A 24,469-nucleotide genomic window follows, 5' to 3' on the forward strand; every position below is an offset into this window, starting at 1 on the left:
CAATTAAAGTTACTGCCATTTTAGCAACTCGCTGAAAAGTTACAAATATTCGAGCGTACCTTTTTTCGAGCACAGGTGTTAGTTGAATTTTATTGGCATATTACTACTTGGTTTTCTTAGATTGCCTTAGTGTTATGTCAGCCTTATTGTGCTGCATGACCAAACGAAACAGATGAACGACCTCTCAGCACATGCACTCCTGATTTCAATTAGCTCAGTCCGAAGTAAAACGCATCAAACTAAGAGTTTTGATTTAGTTTATATCATGTGTACTTCTACTATATTAGATTTTATTAGCTTTACAACTAAAGGTTGTCCGCAAAATTAATGCACAACCTAGAAACCATGGCCAAAATTAATTCGCTATCCAAATTAAGAAAAAGATTTAGTTTGTGATATGTAATATTTAAAAACTGTTTTAAGTGACACTCGTAAACTTTTACACAGTAGTATCTGTACCTTCTCTCCCAGCCATCTTCTACTTTGATTACATTTTCATTTCATTTTTAGTACCACTTGATTTTTTCAGTTGCTGCTTCGTAATTTCCCAGTATCTTTCGATTTACTGAAGTTCCGGGAAGTTTGGCGTATTGCAGTCTTTGGGCACAAAATTTATCTTGATGACTCTATATAACTCCAAAATTGATATTACATAACGGCACGATATCAAATTAAGCCAAAACACTAAAAAACTACAGTCTAAAGAGGTAGTTTGCCGCAACTGCACATTGCTTGCCAGACCAAAAAAATCTAGGTCAATTTCGAATTATTGCTTGTTTGTATTTTTCAACGATATTAAATCTAGCTCTGGCGGTGAATATAAGGCACTCTCGAAATTGTGGCGTTCACTACCCCGAGTCGGTTCCAAAGTTTACGATGGGATAATTTTGAATTATGGCGATGTGCTACCTGAATTTTTAACGTGTGCTTGACTACATTTTCTTGTTATGTTATTTTATAGAAAGAAATCTCACCAATATTACACGTGAAACCGTATTTTAACAAAATATGGTTATTCTGCGTCGTTCGGAGAAGGGCTTGTGGTGCATTTTTTCGCGGATAGCACTACAAAAACTCTGATCATAGTGCGAACCAACAAAAATCAAAATAGCCAATTATGAAATGTTCCCGTATTTTGTCCGAATTTTATTTTTCGAAAAGTATTATACTTCAGCAATAGATTTCTAAACTAGTAAGTTCGGTTATGAAGATTGGCATCTATTGACATATAATAGTATATGTAATAGATACACTCACAAAAACGTGACTCGAAAAGGACACAACACTTATTGTCCTTATTACCGATAAAAATGATTTCAAAAATTACCTTTTTTGTCGATCGGTTTCGGGCTCGATGCTCGCCATCTACAGAACGATGACCAACTGATTACTTAAATGACACATACATACATTCATAATAGTAACAAGTGTTTAACTAACATTCCTTCCGATCCCAAAATTGAGCATGGGCTTGGTCATCTACGTTATAGAACATACTTAATCTCTTTAGGTAGCACGTTGAGTATGATGTACTACTCCCAAGTATCATACAATTGGTTCAATATGCAACTTCAACAGGGTTTGTGATCCATCACAGGAAACTCACGGGCGGTTTTGACCCGGGCTCCCTGGTCCAAGCCCACTGTGTCCATGCGTAAAGACGGTATTGCGAGAAAGAAAGATCAGCTTTCCACGAAGGTGTCACCAAGTCACCAATAAAGTTCAATATTAGATAGTGTGTAAATTACATTTGTTTCTCGTATATCTTTAAAATTATCATCATTTTTCATATAATTTAAAATATTTGTTCCAAAACATTAGAGGGGGATACGTCACAAGGTCTTAAAGACCTTAAAAACGCAACAGGTAGTCCACATCAGTGATTTAAATACTTTTCGAGAAAATAATTTGATAAATGTACTCGTCATCTTAAGCAATCCATCATGTGAAACTTGCATCAAAATATGGATGCGTTAATATCGGCCTCGTTGATCACCGCAGGTATACAAATCACCGTTAAAATGATGAAGACAACGTACACAGAAGGGCAGCACCGCCGCCATCTGATTTGTGAAAACATATGATGAATTACTCCTACCTTCTGACGATCGCTTCGACCCGTATAGTTAAACATTGTTATTTTTCGAAAATAATTACAACTGCAATAGCTCATCTAGGACTACTCCCGTAGGAAAACGCATCAATTTCACACCGGCTCACGCGTAGATGATACCACTGACGCTGAGAGAAATATACGGTTGGACGTAAATTTTCAACAAATTAAAATGGTATTAAATTTTTACTGCCACTTTGCACTGCACTCAAAAGGAACTCGGAGAATTTGAAAAACGACATCAGAACCTACCACCAAACAAACCGAACCGATCCGGGGAGGAAAGAGAGAGAGAGGTGATGGTTAGTATCATAAAATGATCATCGCACAACTCTGCTCGTAAGTCATCAGGTGCTGCTGGCGCGGAATCTCACACTCTGGGTGGCGACAGATTTCCCACCGTCTGTCCCGTTGCAACGTTGGGGTGGAAAATTGGAAAAAAAAGTTGTTTGGTTGTTAAATTGTACAAGATTATCTCCGGAAAATTAAAAAGTGTGATTTTGTTTTAACACTTCCTCATTTCAGCAGGTTCTTGTATAATTAGACACAATTTAATTTCAATGCTTGTTGACAATGCGCTGGGGGCGTTGGATGCATTTTTACTGTAAATACAGCTCATGACAAACCATTGCAATTTGCAACCTGTCCTAAAAGCTATAGGTGGAATATATCTCATTTTAATCTGGGGAACACATTACTCAGCTCTGACAATTGTTTGTTATTTTTAGGGTTTTCTGTTCACTGAATCATAATTTAAAATCGCATTGCGCCACCGTTTCTCGTAAATGCACACACACACCGGTGCGCAGCTCTTTTGGATTTCCATGACTCTTCGCTCGAGGATTGGCTGAAGATTGAAATCAGCCAGGCCAAAGCTGTTGACACGTTGGGATTAGCCAGGTCCGGGTGCGCACGCAAACGGCAGGAAAATTTATTACTCGGCAGGGTCTATATGGGATTCTCTTGTTTTCTTCCCGAAGGGGCAACGACAGCGGCTAAAAACACGGGACGGCTTTTCGCCAACTGGCAGCTGCTGCTGCTGCTACTGCTGCTACCATATCGTTGGCACCGAAGGGAATCGGACTCCTCCACGATCTTTCACGGTCTCAAGAGAGCACTGGAAGCCTAAGAGCAAGAAGAAGGTTCTAACTATAGAGGCAGTATTGTTTTAAAACTGTCACGGACATTAACACACTTTCCGAGGTCGATTTGGTGAATGAAAGTGCTTGCAGGGTCGGTGTGCTCGCTGTGCATTCTTGTGTCGGCCGATGAAAAGGTGGATAAGTGCACTTTAAATGTTTTAACAAAGCCGTTGGCTTGTTCTAGGCATGGTGGATGCATTCACAAGTCAGTAGGTAATACTTTTTCGGGTTTGAACTAATCTTGGGTAGCTAAGCATTACAATACACGAATTTTCTGCGATTTAATTAATATGTAGTATTTTTTTGAATCTAGGAAGTGTTTTCTGTATTGGAATCCAAACCTTTGAACGCTTATTCTGAACATTTGCCAATTTTGAGTTCTGCCGTTGGGGAAGACCACTTTTAAACTGTAGAATGAATGTGAAAAAATGCATCCCGTTTGTCCAACAAACAGCCTCCATTCATTCATTTCACTTGACGTTTTGTTATGCGGGGCCGTTTATAATTCATGTAGACTCGTCGAACGGTTTTGAAAAGTCATGAATCGTCAAAGTTAAGCCACGTAAAAATGAAAAACTCTGATTTTTAATAAAAATTATTTAAATTTTTTTTTTGTAAAATAATTACACTAGTTCACGCACTAGTGTAGTTAAACTTTTACAAATATTTTGCAGTTTTGGAATCCAAAACTTCAAACGCTTGTTCCGAATGCTGAGTTCTACTCTAGATCACTATACGAATGTAAAACAAATGTGAAAAAATTGTACAGCCTAGAAAAACGTTCGTCCAACAAACATCATTTATTGATTCATTTCGTTCATATACCACGTGTGGAGATTATAGCCTTCCTTTTGTGTCCCTCCATGGACAAGCGCGAACAATTGCTGAATCCCTACCCCCTACCCTTAATGATTCATGTGGACTTTTCCGAATGTTTCGTCGGAGAATTTCCCAAAGGGTTCAAATTTAAGATAAATAAGGATTTTTCCTGCTTGATGTGATGCGAAGGACTGATTGAGAATCGTTCAAACTTTGCCTACATAATTTTAAAGTTTTTTTAAACTTTTCTAATAAAAACATATTATTTTGGATCAAAATCACGAACTTTTGAAATTGGCATGTTTAGAAGACGCTACAATCAAAACTAGGTCAACAATTATTAAATTAATTCATGCAATCAACATCATGTAATTAACAAGCTAACAAATCGAAGAAATGGTGGGATTGGACAAAATTACAGCATTAAGGGGTTAGACCTTTTTATTTTAAAAAAATCGAAATTTTTTTTATTGCTTTATCTGAAAGTACAACGCTTTGAGAATATTTTCCCAAAATTTTATAGAGATCGGCGAAATACATAGATCAAAAGTTACAGCGCTCCCAAGCGCGCTTTGGTTACCAAGCGCAGTGGTAACTTGAAATTTTATACTTGATTATCCCGAAATGTCGTTTTTCTAAAAATGGTTTTTGCGTGATCATGATTGCCGAAAAACCACTCATCCGATTTTCTTTATTTTTTTTCAATGGATCGTAATAAATTTTTCTCGTACCTTAATGATTTCTTTTTATACATAAATTTTTGTTTTGTGGATGAGAATTTTTATACATTTTTTAGAGCTTTATACAGCGATTTTTTAGGAAAAACGTTCCCCAATGCAGAAAAAAATATTATTTAATCAACTAATCGTTAAGGTACGAGTAATACTCATTAACTAATAGATTTTTTTGAGTTTTGGGATTTTAGTTGATCTATTGGTCTTCAATTGTGATCACCGCAAACCTCTTTAATAAAAAATGGGTGTGGGGAAAAAGCCATAACTCTACCAATTAGCCATAACTCTGCCAGTTATAAGTTTGATGTATTGAAATCATTGCTTTATACCATTACGTAAATTCAAACTTTCCTTACTATTTTCTCACAAAAATAGCAGTACTTTTTGAAACATATTGAATGAAAATTGTACATTAAGATTTAACTATGTATATTGTTAACAGAAACATGAATTAAAATAATATTTAAATTTAAATGCAGCACGATTTGTACATTCTTACTAGTAGCGATCCACGAGATGCTTTTAAATCATGAACAACGATGAAACTCATGATGATAGTATACTAGCGTCACTAACAAATCAATGGTACATATATGAAACAAGCACTTTCTGTCAAATTGTCCCCGGATTGGACCGTTGCAAAATCCGGAATCCTTCTTCAAAATACATGATTTTCACGATCTTAAGAAATTCATCGTAAAAATATTGTATGCTCTGTTCAAACCATTAGGATTTATAGAAGTTTGGAGTCGTTCCGAGAACTCCATTAGAGATGTCGAAGAATCTCTACTGACGCGCATACCATACTATCTGAAACATAAAAGAAATAATAGACCCCATGACAGACGATCGTCCTAACGCTAATGATGTGACATCAAGAAAACGTCAGAGAATCTTGATTGACACCCTTCGACACAAGTTTGGCCTTACCAGCTAGTAACGCGGGTGACGTCGTGTAAACTGTCGATTACGAATTGCCAATTGGGTCATTAACCCATATGCTGTTTTTGATTTTTTTTTGTTAAAGATACGTGGTCGAATATTCGTACGCAAAATAACAAATAAAAATTATTTTATATAATTAAATTATAACGACCACACCTTCCATTGAACTACCTTGATCCCTATCTTTTGCTGGGATTACTGTCAAAAATTCTAACCCATGTGGCTAAATTCACTGTCAAGGAAGATCGATAGTGTCTGTTTAGTAGGACCGCACTCATAGCATAGGGAAGTGAATTTTGGTACCGCGGTATTCAAATAAATTAAACATCGAATTAGAGGGACACACAATCTGTAGAACACTAACACAGAACACAACGAGGAAGCACAAAAACAGCGATGTAATATAACATACGAGTACGGCATGCAGTACGAACACAAAGGTACATATGAGGTTTAAAAGTAGAGGGACATAGGCAAGATCAGTCAGTCGAAATTAAAATCCAACGAAAAAAGGGACAGTGCGCGAGACAAAATAAAATTAATCGGACAGAATAAAATTTAGTGTTCTTAAAACGGACAACGTGCTTTTCATAAGATTGAAAAAGGAACCTGTGTTCGCTGGTGAATTATCGTACTGTTGGTGACCCGGTGATCATTGGTGCACGCAGCTGCTGGAAAGGCAGAAAAGCAAGCGAGGATCCGGCACAAGTTGATGAATTTCGTGTACATTTAATGGTCCTTCGAACCGGATCCCGCGTTTTACGAGAAGCAAATTTAATCCTCTGGAAAAAGTTGTGGTGAGACCTTGCGGTTACTGGTGGATTGGATAGCCGGTGCTATACTTCGCTGGTGAAGCTGCTAGCAAAGCGGGAAAAACGTGGCTTGAGCCGCCATTGTACGGAATTAACTTCGCAACGCTTTACGAGAAACAGGTGGGTGAAAATCTTTAGTTATTTTATTGCCTGCCCACTGTTCTGTGCGAGTTCTGTTCTTGTCCAATATATGAGCGCCTTTTATTATTTACCCGTTCAAACAAAGCGAAAAAATGAGCGACATTGATCGAGAGGTATATATTGGGAAGCTCCAGCAGCGTTTGTCGAATCTGCAAGAATCAACGTCTTTTCTGGAAAACTTTCTTAAAAAATATAAGCCGGAAGAGAATTTAGGTCAGGTTCAGGTTCGGCTAGAGAAGCTGGAGGAATTCTTTGTTAAATTTTCGGATGTTGCAGCAGAATTAGAATCGTATTCGACGGACAAGTATCCGATCAATCTAAAAAAGGATCGTTTTGCGTTTGAGTCATTATACTATTCAATAAAAAGTGGTCTTTTGTCGAAACTACCAAAATCAGAACCCCCGTCCCTTCCTCCCAGTTCAGCTGCTTCTGGATCGGCTATTGTTCACTCACATATTCGTTATCCCGAGCTGCCGTTGGTCAAATTTAGCGGTCGGCCAGAGGATTGGGTATCTTTTCGCGACAGTTTTGTTACTGGAGTGGTCAACCGGGCGGAAATTCATGAAATCGACAAGCTACAGTACTTGAAGGGATTGGTTCAGGGCGATGCAGCGAGATTGATCGGTCATATAGAGCTTAGCGAGGAGGGATATGAGTCGGCATGGCAGCTACTGAAACGGAGATATGAGAGCAAACGTCGACTGGTTTTTTGTCATTTACAAGCTTTGTACGAAACCCCACCGATGCAAAAGGAGTCCAACGACGAGTTGCTGCGTCTGATTGATAGTTTTGAGGAGCATTTGTCCAAGCTGAAGCGTCTAGGTGAGCCTGTTAACAGATGGAGTTCTAGTCTCGTCTATCATGTGTATGTGCGCTTAGACTCGAACACAAAGCGGGAATGGGATCGACATTGCAACGCTGTCGATTCGTTGGAGCATGATCACGATTCTCTAAATGCATCACAGGACATAGTGGACGAGATGCCCGCATACACCGACATGATCCGGTTTCTACAAGGCTATGCTAAGGTTCTGCCATCATCCAAACAAGTTTCTTCCAGCAAGGGTGAACGTCCTTTCAAAGGAAACAGCAGCGTGCGGTATGCCTCTCATTTCACAGCAAATTCAAACCAGACTTCTTCGTCAATTCCCGGCTGTTATCAATGCGGGCAGAAGCATTACATATATCAGTGCCCAGATTTTCGAAAACTTTCAATCGGTCAACGTTATGAATTGGTGGACCGCAACGGATTGTGCAACAACTGTCTTCGCACAACCAAGCATACGGCGAGATCCTGTCCATCTAGAAATTGCAACCGGTGCAGCAAAAAACACAACACGTTACTGCATGATTCTAGAGCTGATCAGCAGCGTGGTCAGCAGAATCAGCAACCGGCATCGGGATCTCAGATTCAACTTGGCGCGCACCAGCAAGCATCTACTTCAGCAGGTCCATCAAATCACAATCAACAATCGGGAAGTCGACAGCAAGGTTCACAATCAGCTGGGTCACAGGTGGTGAGACAAGCGCAGTCAACCTATTCAGCTACGCCAGCCATACAGTGTTCATATGCGACACAAACAAAACATCAAGATCGTATTGTTCTGCTTCCAACAGCCTTCATCAACGTGGAAGATAAAATGGGAAAGCTGACTCGTTCCAGATGTGTTCTCGATTCCGCGTCACAATGCCATTTTATTTCGAATGATCTTTGTAACAAATTGAAGCTTCCACGCAAACGAGTTCCATTACCGATTATCGTTTCCGGAATCGGTTGCTCGTCGGCTAGTGTCACCCATTACGTAGTTGCCGAGATTTCGTCTCTTCATTCAAACTTTAGAGCAAATTTGCGAATGCTAGTTCTTCCCAATGTGACAATAAAGATACCAATCCAAGCTGTCGATTCTTCCGAGTGGGATGTCCCGAGTCATATTTGTTTGGCAGATCCAACATTTCACAAATCCAGCCGTGTGGATGTTATTATTGGGGCAGAGCACTTTTTCAGCGTGTTGCAGTACGGTCGAATCGAGTTGGGAAAAAATTTACCACTTTTGCAGAACACACTTTTCGGCTGGGTTGTGTCAGGTGGATGTAGAAATGAGGATCCACAAGTGTCACTTCACAGCACTGTATATTTGGGAATTCTGGAAGATTTAGTCAAACGATTTTGGCAGTTGGAAACATTTCATGACCTGAGGGGATGGTCGATAGAAGAACGAGCCTGCGAGAAACATTTCGTCATCAACACCGTGCGTAACGAAGTAGGACGATATGTGGTGAAGCTCCCGCGCAGGGAGGATATCTTTGGACAGCTGAGGGATAACCGTTACAACGCGGAACGACGGTTCTACTCTCTCGAACGTAGATTGGAAGCAAATGCAGAGCTCAAGGCACAGTACCACCAATTCATAACGGAATACGAAGAACTCGGCCACATGAGAGAAGTCGACTCTGGTGAATTGGATACAAATCCGCAATATTTTCTACCTCATCATGCGGTTCTGAGACCGGAAAGTTCGACAACAAAGCTGAGAACGGTTTTTGATGCATCCTGTAAATCCAAATCTGGACTGTCTCTCAACGATGTCCTAATGCCGGGACCGACCGTGCAGGACTCACTAGTCGCAATAGTTCTACACTTCAGAATGCATCCGTTTGTTGTGGCAGCGGACGTGACCAAAATGTATCGGCAGATATTGGTTGATCCATCCGACCAGCCGTTGCAGAGAATCTTCTGGCGGTTTTCAGCCGATGAGCCACTAAAAGTCTATCAACTGTTAACCGTAACTTATGGAACTAACTGCGCCCCATTTTTAGCCACAAGAGTTCTCCAGAAGTTAGCAGAGGATGAAGCACCGAATTATCCATTGGCGGCGTCAGTAGTACGGAAAGATTTTTATGTTGACGACATGTTAACCGGGAGTGACAGCGTACGCGGGTTGCGCGAAACGATCAAACAAGTGATTGATATGATGTCATCGGCAGGATTTTCTCTACGCAAATGGTCGTCAAACAGCCCGGAGGTTTTAGTTAACATTCCAGTCGAGTTTCAGGAGTGCAAAACCGAACTTGAACTGGATCACGAGAGCTCAACCACCACACTTGGCCTTCGTTGGGTGACAACGTCAGATGAGTTACGATTCAAGCAGCCAAAGTGGAGTGAATCGGAAACCCTGACAAAACGTGTTGTACTCTCTCAATTAGCAAGTTTATTCGACCCATTAGGACTCATCGGCCCAGCTCTATCGAAGGCCAAAATCTTCATACAAACACTGTGGAAGCTGCAGATTGACTGGGACACACCCCTTCCTACGAGTTTTCAAGAAGAATGGCGAGAATTTCAGTGCCAGATTTACAACATAGAGCAACTAAGTGTTCCACGGTATGTTCTCTCCTTGAATAAGGCTAGTTCTTTGGAGTTACATGGCTTTAGTGATGCGTCGGAAGCAGCATATGGAGCGTGTTTATATCTTCGATCGATTTCGTCCGACGGATGTTGCACAATTCGTCTACTCACTTCCAAGTCACGCGTTGCCCCGCTCGATAATAAATCCATTCCGCGGTTGGAGTTATGCGCAGCTCTTCTGTTAGCACATCTTCTGGAAAAAACTGTCGAAAGCATTGGAATTAAGGCTGCTGTATATCTCTGGACGGATTCTACAGTGGTACTGAGCTGGCTCGCAAGTACTCCATCAGCCTGGAAAACCTTCGTGGCCAATCGAGTGGCGGAAATTCAGGAACTGACGCCACACGCTTCTTGGAATCATGTACCCAGCGAAGATAATCCAGCAGATTTGATTTCTCGCGGGCTGGACGTGACTGCGCTATTGAAGTCCTCGTTGTGGTGGAATGGTCCAATGTGGCTAATCACAACTCATGTGCCATGGCCAGCGAAGTTTAATGTGACCGATAAAGCCAGCCGAGACTCGCCGGAATTCGAATCGCGCAAAACAGTGGCATTACCAACAATCGCAGTTCAGGAGGATGTGGATCTGATCTCCAGGTTTTCAACACTTCATCGTCTACTATCTGTTTTCGCATGGGGATTAAGGTTTGCATACAACTGTCGTGCTACTTTAAGTAAACGTCGATCAGGGCCCTTAACAATCGAAGAGAAACAAGAGGCACTCATCAAACTAGTGCGTCGTGTACAGGAGGAACACTTTCCTGCGGAATTTGCCGCTCTGCAGAAACAGAAACCTGTTTCTAGATCATCGAGACTCCGATTTCTAAAACCAAGACTTGTAGACGGGCTCATTCGCGTCGGTGGTCGTTTGCAACATTCCAAGATCGCAATCGATGCAAAGCATCCCCTGGTATTGCCTGGAAAGGACCATCTAACGAAACTAATCGCCAGGGCAGAACACTTCAAGACTCTTCACGGAGGTCCTCAACTTCTGCTGTCTACAATTCATCAGCGATTCTGGCCACTAGGCGGTCGAGATATGGTCCGACGCTTGGTTCATTCATGTGTCACCTGCACAAGAGTCAAGCCGCAAACCTTGGAGCAGTTGATGGGAAACCTTCCTCGTGATCGCATCACTAGCAGCCACGTTTTTGAAAACGTGGGAGTAGATTTTGCTGGACCAATGTACATCCGTTCCGGCATTCGCAGAGTTCAAACGATCAAGGCTTACGTCGCAGTGTTCGTCTGCCTTGCCACAAAGGCACTGCACTTGGAGGTAGTGATGAACCTGAGCACGCCTGCCTTCCTGGCAGCTCTTCGGAGATTTGTCGCTCGTCGTGGAAAACCAGCCAATATATATTGCGACAACGCAAAGAATTTCCGTGGAGCCAGTACACAGCTAGAGGAGCTCCACCGACTTTTCATTTCACAGAGTCACAAGAATGCTGTTATCAACTTTTGTGAGCCCGACAACATCAGATATCACTTCATTCCGCCACGATCTCCATCGTTTGGCGGACTATGGGAAGCATGTGTAAAATCAAAGAAGTTTCATCTACGTCGGATCGTCGGAAACGCCACGCTGAACAAGGAAGATTTTGAGACAGTATTAGCTGAAGTCGAGGCGTGCCTGAACTCGCGACCGATCACACCGTTATCCACCGACCCATCTGATTTGCAAGCTCTAACGCCCGGCCACTTCATCATTGGAAGGCCCTTGAACGCCCTGCCCGAACCTGACCTGACCGCAACTCCGCCTAATCGATTAGCTGCATGGGAACGATGTCAGCAGATTGCACAGCATTTTTGGAAACGCTGGCATCATGAATACTTGACGTCACTTCAGAAAACATACCGCTGGTCCACCACAACGAAGAACCTCGCAGAAGGAGCCATCGTTATCATGAAGGAGGACAATCAGCCACCGCAGAGGTGGCCCTTAGCACGAGTCGTATCTGTCCACCCTGGAGAAGACAAACTAGTTCGAGTAGCCACGGTACAGACAGCGACTGGTGTATACACACGTGGAATAGCTAAGCTCTGTTTGCTGCCAGTGGAAGTAGATCCAGAGCAAGCACCATCCTTACCAAATCCGCCATGTTTCACGGCGGCCGGTAAGCCAGAAGGAGAATTCAAACCAGTTGGAGAATCTCATCGATCGACAGTCGAAAACGCATCCCCAGCTGACTACGAAGATGCGAACAACTTCTTCGAAGATAGCGATCATTGAACGCAGCAGAAGCAGTCGGTGGTTCCAGCAACTTTGCAACGTCACGTCTTCCCGGAGCCCAGCGCTCCGGGCACAGATAAGTATCGAGTTTCCAATTTTCAATCAATGTTTTGCAAGACCTTACATTGGCTATATATTACAGACCTGCATCGATCGAGGACGTTGACGGTGCTGGGATCAGCCGAACCAGGCGACGTGCAGCTGAGCGACAAAAATAAATATATACAACGAGGATGATTCGCGGGATATCGCGAGCAGCAACAGCAACGAGGATGGTCCGAAACAGCAACATCATGCAACCCGGGGAGTCACTACACGATGATGTTACATGATCAAGGATGCTGCTCAACGAGGCAGCAGCGACGAGAGTACGATACGAGAAACAGCGAAAACAAAGTGGACCAAGGTGAAAGATACAAAACATGAAATGTAAAAATATACTATTAGTACAGAGAAGTAGTAGATAAATACATACAAAATTCAGGCGGCCGGCATGTTTAGTAGGACCGCACTCATAGCATAGGGAAGTGAATTTTGGTACCGCGGTATTCAAATAAATTAAACATCGAATTAGAGGGACACACAATCTGTAGAACACTAACACAGAACACAACGAGGAAGCACAAAAACAGCGATGTAATATAACATACGAGTACGGCATGCAGTACGAACACAAAGGTACATATGAGGTTTAAAAGTAGAGGGACATAGGCAAGATCAGTCAGTCGAAATTAAAATCCAACGAAAAAAGGGACAGTGCGCGAGACAAAATAAAATTAATCGGACAGAATAAAATTTAGTGTTCTTAAAACGGACAACGTGCTTTTCATAAGATTGAAAAAGGAACCTGTGTTCGCTGGTGAATTATCGTACTGTTGGTGACCCGGTGATCATTGGTGCACGCAGCTGCTGGAAAGGCAGAAAAGCAAGCGAGGATCCGGCACAAGTTGATGAATTTCGTGTACAGTGTCAAACGAGGACGTGTTTACATTTTCTTAGAAAATCAATTAACAATTATTCAAAACTTTTAAATGTTCAACATATATAATGCTTTATTTAGAAAGAAGAGCTCCATCGGTTTATGCGATAAAAGGAGAATTTTATTCTTCATTTATGACCCAATCGCCATAACTTAGTTTAATTCATATAATAAATTATACAATACTACTCTTGCAGAAATAAAAAAAAATATATTTAATCGCAAAGTCCGTCACTCAGCAATTGTCCGAGTTCAGAATCCGTCCGAGTTCAAGTACAGTAATGTTTCGATTATATCACTATGCGTTTATATCAATACTCGTTTATATCACCCTCGATTATATCACGGTTTCGTCTCGATTATATCACGCTTTTTGAAACACAGAAAAAGCACACTACATTTTAATTCAGTTATGCCACATGTTGTGTCCTGGCATTTTTAATATTTTTTACAATTAATTTGCTTATTTACATGTAGGGTTATGAGCCTATTAGTGGGATTCGGTCGTTAAGGATTTATGTATGATGAGGTCGGTCAAGAAGTCGAACTTTTTATTCTTTCATCTTAAAGTATAAATTCTTAAGAAAGTATCTTAAATTTTCATAGAGGTCTAAGCAGTAAAAGCAAAGTTATAGCACTGTTCATCTCATTCCTTTATGTGGGCGAAGGGCGTAGCGTAAAACTTTAAACGTGAATAATCTCGAAATCTCGTTTTACCAGAAACGTTGTTGTAATCACTAGGATTGTCGAAATATCTTTCAACCGATTCCAATTTTTTGTTTTAAATTCTTCGTAACTCATTTGCCGTGTCCTACAGCGGGTGCCTGGTATACCGGATAAAAAATCGACTTCTTTATTATTTGCTTAATTTTTAGTTATCCGCAGGAAAATTTAACAAAATAATGAGAAAAACAAAATACGTAAGATATGGTAGGTATGCCGAGATATGCATTTTCTCTTAAATTGATGTGAATACTTTTCTTTTGGAAGGACAACATAAAGAATTGTAGATGTGACTATTTTTATGAATGTTGATACAATGAGGAATGAATCGTAGTCTCTTGGAATACATTGATTGTGCCAGATTCTTTCGAGTTTAGTTTTGGGTTGTTCAACAATTTTAAGAAAAGGTACGGGATACGTAAAGAGAAGTTGTGTGGGGAGAAATTCTCCGCTGGTGCCATATACAATGTGACCCAATGCGTTGAACAAAGATGGCAGACGATGCTCTAACCAACGGCTTCAAATAGGTAGTGTGATAATAGAAACATGGCCAAAATAGACTCATTACCCTACTGTGATTAATTCTTTTTGACTAACTCTAACATTTATGACTTTTTGTTTATAGAAATACATGGGTTAATGCTTAAATGAAATTTTTTGTTTTGTTTTGAATATATCACACTTCAAATATATCACGCAAAAATAGAGAACGACCGTGATATAATCGAAACATTACTGTATACCCAAAAGTGGGTGTCAAAATGTCTAACTCTCGACAAAACTATGATTACGGCCTAAAAGCCAACTGTCAAAATCCATTTTGAATGCAAATTCCGGACAAGCCGTTACACGCCAATCACAGATGTTGGTAGTAAACGAAAGAGAAAAGTTTTCTCTTTCATAAACTGTTGTGAACTGTGTTCGACTGGTAACGGTTTGTCTGGAATTTCCATTCAAAGTGGATTTTGACAGTTGGCTTTTAGGCCGTAATCATATGTTTGTCGAGAACTGTACTATATAGGACTATACTTATTGATCAAACAAAATATGTAAAGAATGTATGTTAAAATATTACATCTACCGACGCGACGGCGAACAAATATTTCACTCAGTATTACTTAAAGCGATGTTACCCTATTAGACAGGACAATGAATACTGTGATGGAAAATTTAATGCTACACTGCACCTTCAGTAAAATGAATATTCATGCTTTATGCTTCATACTGATACTATAACACGATATGCAACGCATTCATTCACCACACAGCTAGCATATTTATATACGTGTACGCCACTACATACAACAACATCAGCATTGGTTGGTTCGTCCCAAAATAAAACATGGAGAAGATATGATTACCCTCTTCCAAGTATGTACATTCATTCGTTCTCTCCTATCTCATTTTCGTTTCAGTTCATATGAGTGTCGTATTTATACTCCATGCTGAGATCTTATCGATCTTTTTTCTTTCCTTTACCATCTATTCCTCGATAGTATAGTGGTAAGTATCCCCGCCTGTCACGCGGGGGAGACCGGGGTTCGATTCCCCGTCGGGGAGGAATGATTTTTTTTTCTTTTTTTTGAGAAATCTCAATTCTATACCAGGTAAGCACCACAACAGAATACCGTTAAAGACCCACCTCTTGATTTACGGATAACTTTTGCTTCATAAAAAAATCCATAGATAATTTTCATCTCCCGTCTGCAACCAAACTTGTAGGCTAGGAAAATTGTTTGTGGTTTCGAAAAATTAACCGCTTTTTGTCCCCTTTTGACAATCCTTCCACTCCCCGGAACATTGCACGGGGGAAAACAGCTAACAATTCGAACAACCAGCTGACGAAGCAGTGCGCGCGGGCGCCTGGTGATTAGCTGCTTTTTCGTATAAACATTTTGATTTTATAGTCACTTTTGTTATTGTTTAGGTTTATGGTTGTTTTTATTTTCGAATTAACTCTCGTGCTGCTCGGTAGAATGGTAGAATAGAGTCGAGTCGTTAGAAAGCAAGTAGCTAGTATTATAGGACTATACGGACCACGGATTACGATGCCGCGAGGGCCGGTGATTGGTCCGTCATCGTTGTAGTTTCACTACGGGCGCGGCTCGGCGCGGTTTCGGGCGGGAGCGACCCGTGTGTGCTTCGTGGTTCATAAATCATTTCCACAATTTTATTTATTTTAAATAACTGAACCGTAGCATGAATGAACTGCTTCAATTTTAATTCGGAGATTTGATTTTTTATCGCCGATAGCCCGCTGAAACGAATTGCGGTGCGCTGGGGACGAAAAGGTCAGTCGTAAATTTGACTTGTTGTACAATCTAAACTGCTTATTTGTTTTTGTTCTAGAACAGCACATCTCTGACCGGCGAAATGACCAAACTCGAACAAAACCGTCCAATGAATTGAGTCCGAAATCATACCAACCGCGTGGCTACTAAATTTACGAGTTTGTCCTGAGGGGCAAGCACTCACGGTGACTCGAAAGCGGAATAAAGAATTTGGTTGTATAATCTTCCGAATGCCTCCGATACAAGCGCAGATGAATGAGCTGTTCCTTCGCGGAGAAGATGGGTGAAGTATATAATTAGATTTATTCGTCCAATTATCAAGGAGTTTGTTTTTAGGTGAACACTCTATTGCTGAAATATGTATTATGAAAATGTTTCACATGGTTGTTTACTACTCGGCGCGTTTCATGTGACAAACCAAAATTAGCTTTAATACTTAGATGTGTTTGAATTCAACGCGATGTAATACAGATTGGATGAAAAAATATACGAAAATGTTGTTCGATGAACGAAAATGAAATCGTGCTACTAACGAAATAATCGTGATGTATAGAAACATTTAGTAAACTAACGAAAAATTTCCTTTCAGTCACGAAAAATAATTTCGTGTTCTACAATAAATTTAGTGCTACGTACAGTCGGGTCTCCTACTACGCGAATAAATGAGAGCGTGAAAAAGGAATCCGCGTAATATGAAGCCCACAGCTTATGGGATTTTGACCACTTGGGGCTGTCGCCGAATATTTCGTCTGCTTTAACATTTAGCGCAATACTTTCTTTAGCAAAGTTGTTGTGCTTACTTAGACCTACAATTTAGAGTAATTTGATATCTAATTAGTTGAGAACTATGCCGCCAGGGCTGCTTTAAAAGAGTGTAAATTAATCGAACCTCTTATCGCGAATGTGACTATTGTTGAATAGGTTTAACGTTAAATATATCGAAACACTGATTATTTTGAAAGGTGGTGTCTCAGGAAAATTTCCAGCAAGTCAAGAAATTCTGGATGGTGGAAATAATAACTCGGAATTGTCCCACCAAGCGGCGCTAGTGCGAATGCAAATTTCTTACTAATGTCAAAATAATTCATTATCTCAATAACGAGCAGATTTAGAGGAGTGCTGTCTTCAGTAAAGTTGCTTGAGATATCAAAGACTCCAGATGGTGACAGGTTAGTGTGGGATACTCTCACTATGTGACGCTAGTGAGCGTACCACATTTCAGCACAATACATAATATAATACATATAATAGTCTAATAACTTAGGAAGATGGCGTTTTTGGCAAAATTTTAGAGGAGGTCAAAGCTACATTATGGATAAATCAAATTGAAATAGTTCCTCCAGGCGGGGTAGTGAGCATGTACTATTTTTCAAATTCTATATCTCGAGATCATGATAATTTAGAAGTGTTGTGTCTACGGCAATATTCATCAGCGGGTCGAGTGATGCCCGAAGGCGAATAGATTATTTCAGAATTCAGTCACTAGGCAGCGCTAGGGAGGATACAACTTCCAGTACATGTTAGGTGATGTTTGGTCACGAAAGTTTAATAGTTTAGGAAAATGATGTTTTTCTGTAAAGATTCTGAGGACGAGGGCTGTTTGATAATGTAATGATTAAATTAGATATCACCCGCTAGGCGGCGCTAGATTGCCACTTATTTTCAGCTGCTGTTACTAAATTCTATTGAATAAATATTTTTCATGGTTTCACAAATCACTCGGTTTTTGGACGGCTTTTCTTACACGGGATAATCGTATCATTGATTTGGTATATCGAAATAGGTATTTTATACATAAAAATGATGTTAATGTAAAACCGTGCAAAAAAGTCGTACAAAAAAAGGTGCGTGCAAAAACAGAATCCAGTGTACGCTGAAACAAGTAGAGTTACATATGTGAGGAATACATCATATGTATGGGACGAATTAACTTCTCATTACACTAAGCTACAAAAACGGTACACAATCATGAATGTAACTTGAGAGTGTAGTGGTAACTGATATGCAATATCATAAGTTGTATTATCATAAAATGATAACTGCAAGGTAATATCATCAGAAGCGTTGGTTTCTTTATTACCATTAACCAACTTAAATAACATTTCTAACTTTCTGAAATCATGTAACTTGCCGCGGATGTTTCAACGTTCAGTTAAAGATTGGAAACATCTTTCTTGTTGGAAAAGTACTACCTAAGTTGAAGGTATTTTTTTTTGGCAAAAAATCTTTCGCCGGAAGGTGAGTCTATTGACCACGTGGTCACCCTACCATTCTTTTCCTTGAGTAGTATAATCAGAACAAGGCTGAGGTATTTAAATAGTTAAATAAACATATGTAAAATAGTCGGTTTAAAATCAATTTGTTTCCTTTTTTTGCCTCAAATTGTTTTCGTTTTTACAGTCCACTCTCCATTTCCCTCCATCAGTAACTTTTAACAGAATTCTATACATGGCTTCATTTAACATTTTCGGATGACAGATAGCTATGAATGTCTGAGTCATCTTCATTGTTACACTCGCTGCTCTGAGTTCGATCAATAGTAGATAATTGTAGTGCTTATGTGGGAGGATCCTACGATAAACAATTTGTTCAAAGGCAGCGTGAACTTCGTAAACAGTATTTGATAGGAAACTAACGTCACTAATTGTGGAGTTGCGTTGTTGAATGTATCATTCTGTGAAATTTGAGTTTGATGACCAGCAGGAAGTATATCATACGACACCGAGACATCGAATGGGAAGCTCTCTGAATTTCCATTAGGCATGAAACGTCAATATGTATCCGTGCCTAATTTGAATTCGATGTTGAGTAGTATTTCCAATAGTAGGACCTAATGTAGTCAACGGCGTCGACGAATGAGTAGGCACTGTGGGTTATGCACTCTCGTAAAAATTTGTCTTGAGCTTTGCAACCTGATCTGGAAAACGAACAGAGGTGACGAATATAACACCGATTCGAAATCCATTGTAAAATTCTGCACCGAGTACGATTCTGCACCGCCAACAATTAAGTCATATTGGGTAATAAGTAGGGTTGCCACCTCCGGTGAGGCGTTCGCCCGGAGATTTACACTGATGTGGGTTAGGCTTTTATAGAAGCAGAAGTATACGTTGAAACTAGATCTACCTGCTGAGTTTAAATGAAACAAGTAGCTATTCTTTTTGTAACTCGTCGAGGTATCAATTACCCAAATTGACTCACATTCACCATTTAGTGCTTTGTTTTGGCAAATCATAATGCACCCCATTTTTCTGAGCATTTCTCATTATACTGTAAATTTTTCTCGTTCGAAAATCGTTTAGTCGATTTATATAGGTGTGAAACTTCAACTCCCAGACTAACGACAAAAAATCCAAAAGTACCGGCTCGCTGGTGGAAATCGAGCCGACCAATGATTTTCCTCTGCCACAACTAACAGGAGAAGTAGAGTGAAGCAGGCAGGAAAGCTGCAACGCCTGGGAAACACACTGCGATTTCTTTCGGAATTTTTACTGGGCGCAAATTCGGTTATTCATCATCACAGTCGCTAGTGAAGTTCCAACAAAGGTACGAAGTTTTTCGCTATGGTTAACAATAAATGACCGCTGCAGCTGCAACAATAAAACCAGAAAACTCGTTTGAAACAAACAAATTCAGTTAAAATTATTCGTCGTTTCACTAGTCCCGGATAAATTGAAGTAAAACCCGAAGACCCAGAGATCGTCTCCAAAAACCCGGAGGCCAAACCCGGAGGGGTGGCAACCCTAGTAATAAGGGGTAGAGCATGGATTGATTGTTTTTATGCGACTTTATGATTTGAACAAATCAAAACATCGGTAGTCAAAACGTTTAGTTACACTGAGACAATGTTCAAGAACAAAACTAGGCTATTAGTAACTACATTTGTCATATTGAGGAAACAATTCCATACGATGAAGAACAAACTTACAACTTCGGGAATCTTTATGTTTCAATGCAACCGGACTTGATAGTGTAAGTGATAATCTAACATATCAAAAGTGGAGTAATAGTCTCTTAGCAGTTACCGCACACGTTTGTTTTATTGTGACTTAATAGTAATGTTTACATTTCGTGTAATACTGCCGACTGAAAGTTTTCTCACACATGTTTTAAATTTCTATGCTTCTATTTTCCAATTCTTTTATGTCAAATTTTAAGAATATATTTAAGATTTTTAAGTGCGCTATGTGAATGAATGAAGTGAAAGAACATATTCCGGCAATTTTGTGAAGGAACGACTAGGACGTTATAATGAATAGAGGCTCCTAAATATATTTGTCTAAGCCGTATAAATTCTAAAGACTAAACTTTTTTTTGTTTACGACATAAAATTTAAAGATCGGTCTCGACCGGTTGCTAAAATGTATTTATTTTCTTCTCACGGGTATTACGAAACTTCTAATGTTAATAGCGACGATTAACAACAATGAAACACATAAAAATAATATGAAACAACAGAAATGTAAGTTTTCTCCAACCAATTCTTCAAACTAAGAATTGAAATTAATAATCAAGCATTATTGACAACTGGAACTTTACATCTTAAAAAATAAATTTGAGGTGGCAAATTATGACTGAGAATCGGAATAATAATTCCGATAATAAAATACTTAAATTTTCTCGAGCGTTTGCATTTACAATAAGTGTAATTGTCAACTTCTCTAAAAATAGTAAATGGCACGGTGATTTGTAATAAGAAGTCAAAGAAGCATATTATATATTTATCAAGAATAATGTTTATTACATCCAATGAAACATTCTTTCACGTTTCATTTTCAATTTTGGAAACATCTCCAATGAGAATGTAAATGTATTTTCTGAGAATATGTTGTACCGAAACATTGGTTTAACTTCTTTAAAGTTACTCATTTGATGCAATACTATTGTAGTTGCACTGTGATTGGGGTGTAGCAAACCAAGTCACATATTGGTTACAAAAACGCTTCATTTGTAACATTTCATAAGTTACATTTAGACTCCAACTCCTGCGCTTTTAAGGATAGATAGCAGCTACGACAAACATTGCAATTACTTTAAAATGTGTATTCAATTAGCTACATAAAAATTACTGCCACTCGAATATGACAACTTGTGTTGCTTGGAGAGCTTATCCGTATCGTTAGAGTAACCTGTTGTATCCATTTTGTTGGCTATTTTCTGAAAATTTAAGATTAAGAGAAAAGAAAGCAATGAAATTGAAAGACGGATAGGTATTCTAAAGCGAATCAGCGGAAAACTAGAACTAGGCAGGCTCATATTGACATGATCGAAAGGAAATATGATAAATCTTTTGCCTTCTGCTAGTAGGAGTTGGGCGTTCCACCCAAATCTACCGCATGCTCGTTGATAAACAAATTGAATTTCTTAGTTTTATTACACTAGTTAACAGCATTTCTGAACTCAATAAGCTGGTGGTCATTTTCAATGTAAAATCGTGTGCTGAATCCGAAAATGAAGTCCAAGAACTTTTCGAGTTACAGTAAAAATAAATTTCACCTTGAAAATAAAAAGTTTGTTCAGTAAAATCCAAATATCTTCGGTTATAATGTATCGATATGAAACATTATTACCCACAAACTGAAATGCTCATAACTATGGCTTCCTTTATCCGATTTGGACACTTTAGACTTTTTGGATTCAGAAACTCGTCCACTTTTTGATTTGTAAAATTGAACCGGATGAATGGATCTGATGCTTGGTAATCCGGATTTTCCGGGGTAATGTTCCTGTACTAGGGTATGATTTGTATATTTTATTAATGTACTAGCAATATGAGTATCAAAACTCTTCAAATTGTCTCGGAAGTGAGTTATTTATTGTCACGGGACCCTATGGCAATTTAAAAAATGGAATTGGAATGAAATGGCCACTCACGGCCCCACGGGAACCTGCTCCGGAATGTCCGTTCCGGGGTCAAATCAGCAAATGGTTCCAAAACCACGAGATACAGCCTACTGATGCAATTCCAATAATTTTGATACCCATATTGCTAATATTCCATTAAAGTTCACAAATAGTATCCCAGTACTGGAACCTGCTTCCGGAAATCCGAATTCCCGGGAACCGAATTAAGTAACCCGATTCATTTTTACCAAGTCCAAAAGCGGATGAGTTCCTGAATCCAAAACACCCAAAAGCATCAGAATCGGTTAGAAATTACATTAGTTATTGGCATTTCAGTTTTGTGGGTACCCGGGTACGCACGTCGGCCTGTTACGTAGTAAAAAATCAGGAGCCCCTCCTATCTCCCCCTTACTATATCAACAATATTATTAACCCAAAAGCTTGACTTAGTGAAGTTCTAAGATGTCACAAAGTTTTAATTTCCAGCTATGGATAAAACAAGAATTTCATTAATTGAAACCTAAAAAGGTACCCGGGTACCGCGTCGGACACATATCGGTTAAAGGTAATTGAATGCACTTTCGGTCGTTTTAAATTTTTTAGTTAAAGTTAAAAAAGTTAAGTTTTTTAGTTAAAGTTTTTAGTTAAGTTTTAAAAGTTTTAGTGCGAGTACTGGTTCTGACGTTTTTTACGAGTTAATTGATCTTTTTCTTAATTTTTTTTAAAGAAAAATGAGCGTTTGGTCAAGATTTTGGGCAAGATAATGCAATCCTAAAATTATATTTTTATATGAAATTAAAGCACTTACTAATTTAAATCGGATGAGAATTGTGAAAGTTATTCAATTTTTTGTAGAATGGTAATTTTTCAATATCTCTGGGTAAACTTATTGAACCGTCTCGATTCCAAATTTTTCTAGGGCTTATTTCATAATATATTAGGGATTTTCTGTCAGAATTCTGTTAAACAAGTAAATTGAAATATTCGAACTCGTTTATCGTTTGATTCAAGACAATACCAATAATTTCAGGCTGCTCAGTGGAGTGATGTCATCAAAACATTACTATTCAAAATACGCATAATATTTACATGTGTCGTACAGAATCATATATGTACAAAATACGTTGTAAACTACACGCTCCACAACGCTTTGATACCACTATTACCACTATCTGAAACTTATGACGGCGCAAAACGTTAAATGCTGGCACTAGCTTCACGAATGATGACTTATCCACCTATTTGGCTATTTCGTCACGGTTTGTTCTACTAACAATTTATTTTACGTTATTCAAACGTCTAGAAGTTTGTAATTATATTGGATTCACATTGGCTTCTACTATGTACCGATTTTACCACAACATTTCAATATACTGCAATACATTGCGTAAACCATCTCAGTGCAATTACAAAATATTCTTCGTTCTTCAAATAATTCTGAAATTCAGATTTTAAGATTTTAAACCTAAAATAAGTCTTGTTCGACGTCCTACATAATTTCAAAACACGAAATTATTAATTTTATAATACTTTACGTATGTGGTATCACATATATCTACGGATTCTTATAGTTTGTTTTAACATTCTACAAAACACAGCTGAGTAGCTAGCGTTTCCAAATGCGATTTTTATGGCGTGTTAGGGTTTAGTTTAGTATTGCATACCAATCATTCGATGATTTATAACTTCATTGAGCCTGCAATTATTGTTATCTGAAGTCCGGAATCCTTTGGCTAAACGAGGTGGAATATTATCCCTGATTGAATTTTTTCAAAATTCTTCATTTTATTTGTTTAACGGCGTACATTCGGTACAAGGAAAGTTACTAACTTTAAAAAACTCTACTATATTGAAACGTTAGTCATAGTAACGACAAAAATCGTTGAAATACCAGCATCAGTGTAATAAATACATATAAATTGACAACTCTATGTAATTATAATGACTTAGTGCAATTAACTAATTTATCTGCATACCCGTGAATGTATTCCGGCATTCCTGTATAGTGAACTATTCAAAGTAGCTCACAAATCGATTGTCACGATGTATCTTCTATTACCATGCTCTCATTTCGGATATCTAATGCTCTTCAATATATGTAGCTTCTTACTACTCGAAAGGTGACATTGCATTCCGATCTCAAAAGACAGTCTATTACCGACAGACATGCTTTCAACAGCCGTCATCAAGCCGATTCCCCGACGGGAAAAACATAAGATATTTCCGTTTTCCCACTATACCCAGCCAACAATTCAACAAAATGGGATCGAGTAAAACACAATTCTAATCC

At 39.1% G+C, this 24,469-nt stretch overlaps 1 protein-coding gene and 1 non-coding gene across 3 annotated transcripts in view; one reads left to right on the top strand and one right to left on the bottom strand.

Annotated features, from left to right (window-relative positions):
- LOC131683422 (forkhead box protein L2-like) overlaps positions 1 to 24,469 on the bottom strand; it is an 83,942-nt gene that overhangs the window by 34,604 nt on the left and 24,869 nt on the right. The gene's annotated exons all lie outside the window — the stretch shown is intronic.
- Positions 15,531 to 15,604, top strand: Trnad-guc (transfer RNA aspartic acid (anticodon GUC)). Its single transcript has one exon. It is a non-coding gene; the product is annotated as a tRNA-Asp (tRNA).

The sequence above is a fragment of the Topomyia yanbarensis genome, chromosome 2 (genome assembly GCF_030247195.1).
Source record: "Topomyia yanbarensis strain Yona2022 chromosome 2, ASM3024719v1, whole genome shotgun sequence".
In the NCBI taxonomy this organism is placed as follows: Eukaryota; Metazoa; Arthropoda; class Insecta; order Diptera; family Culicidae; genus Topomyia; species Topomyia yanbarensis.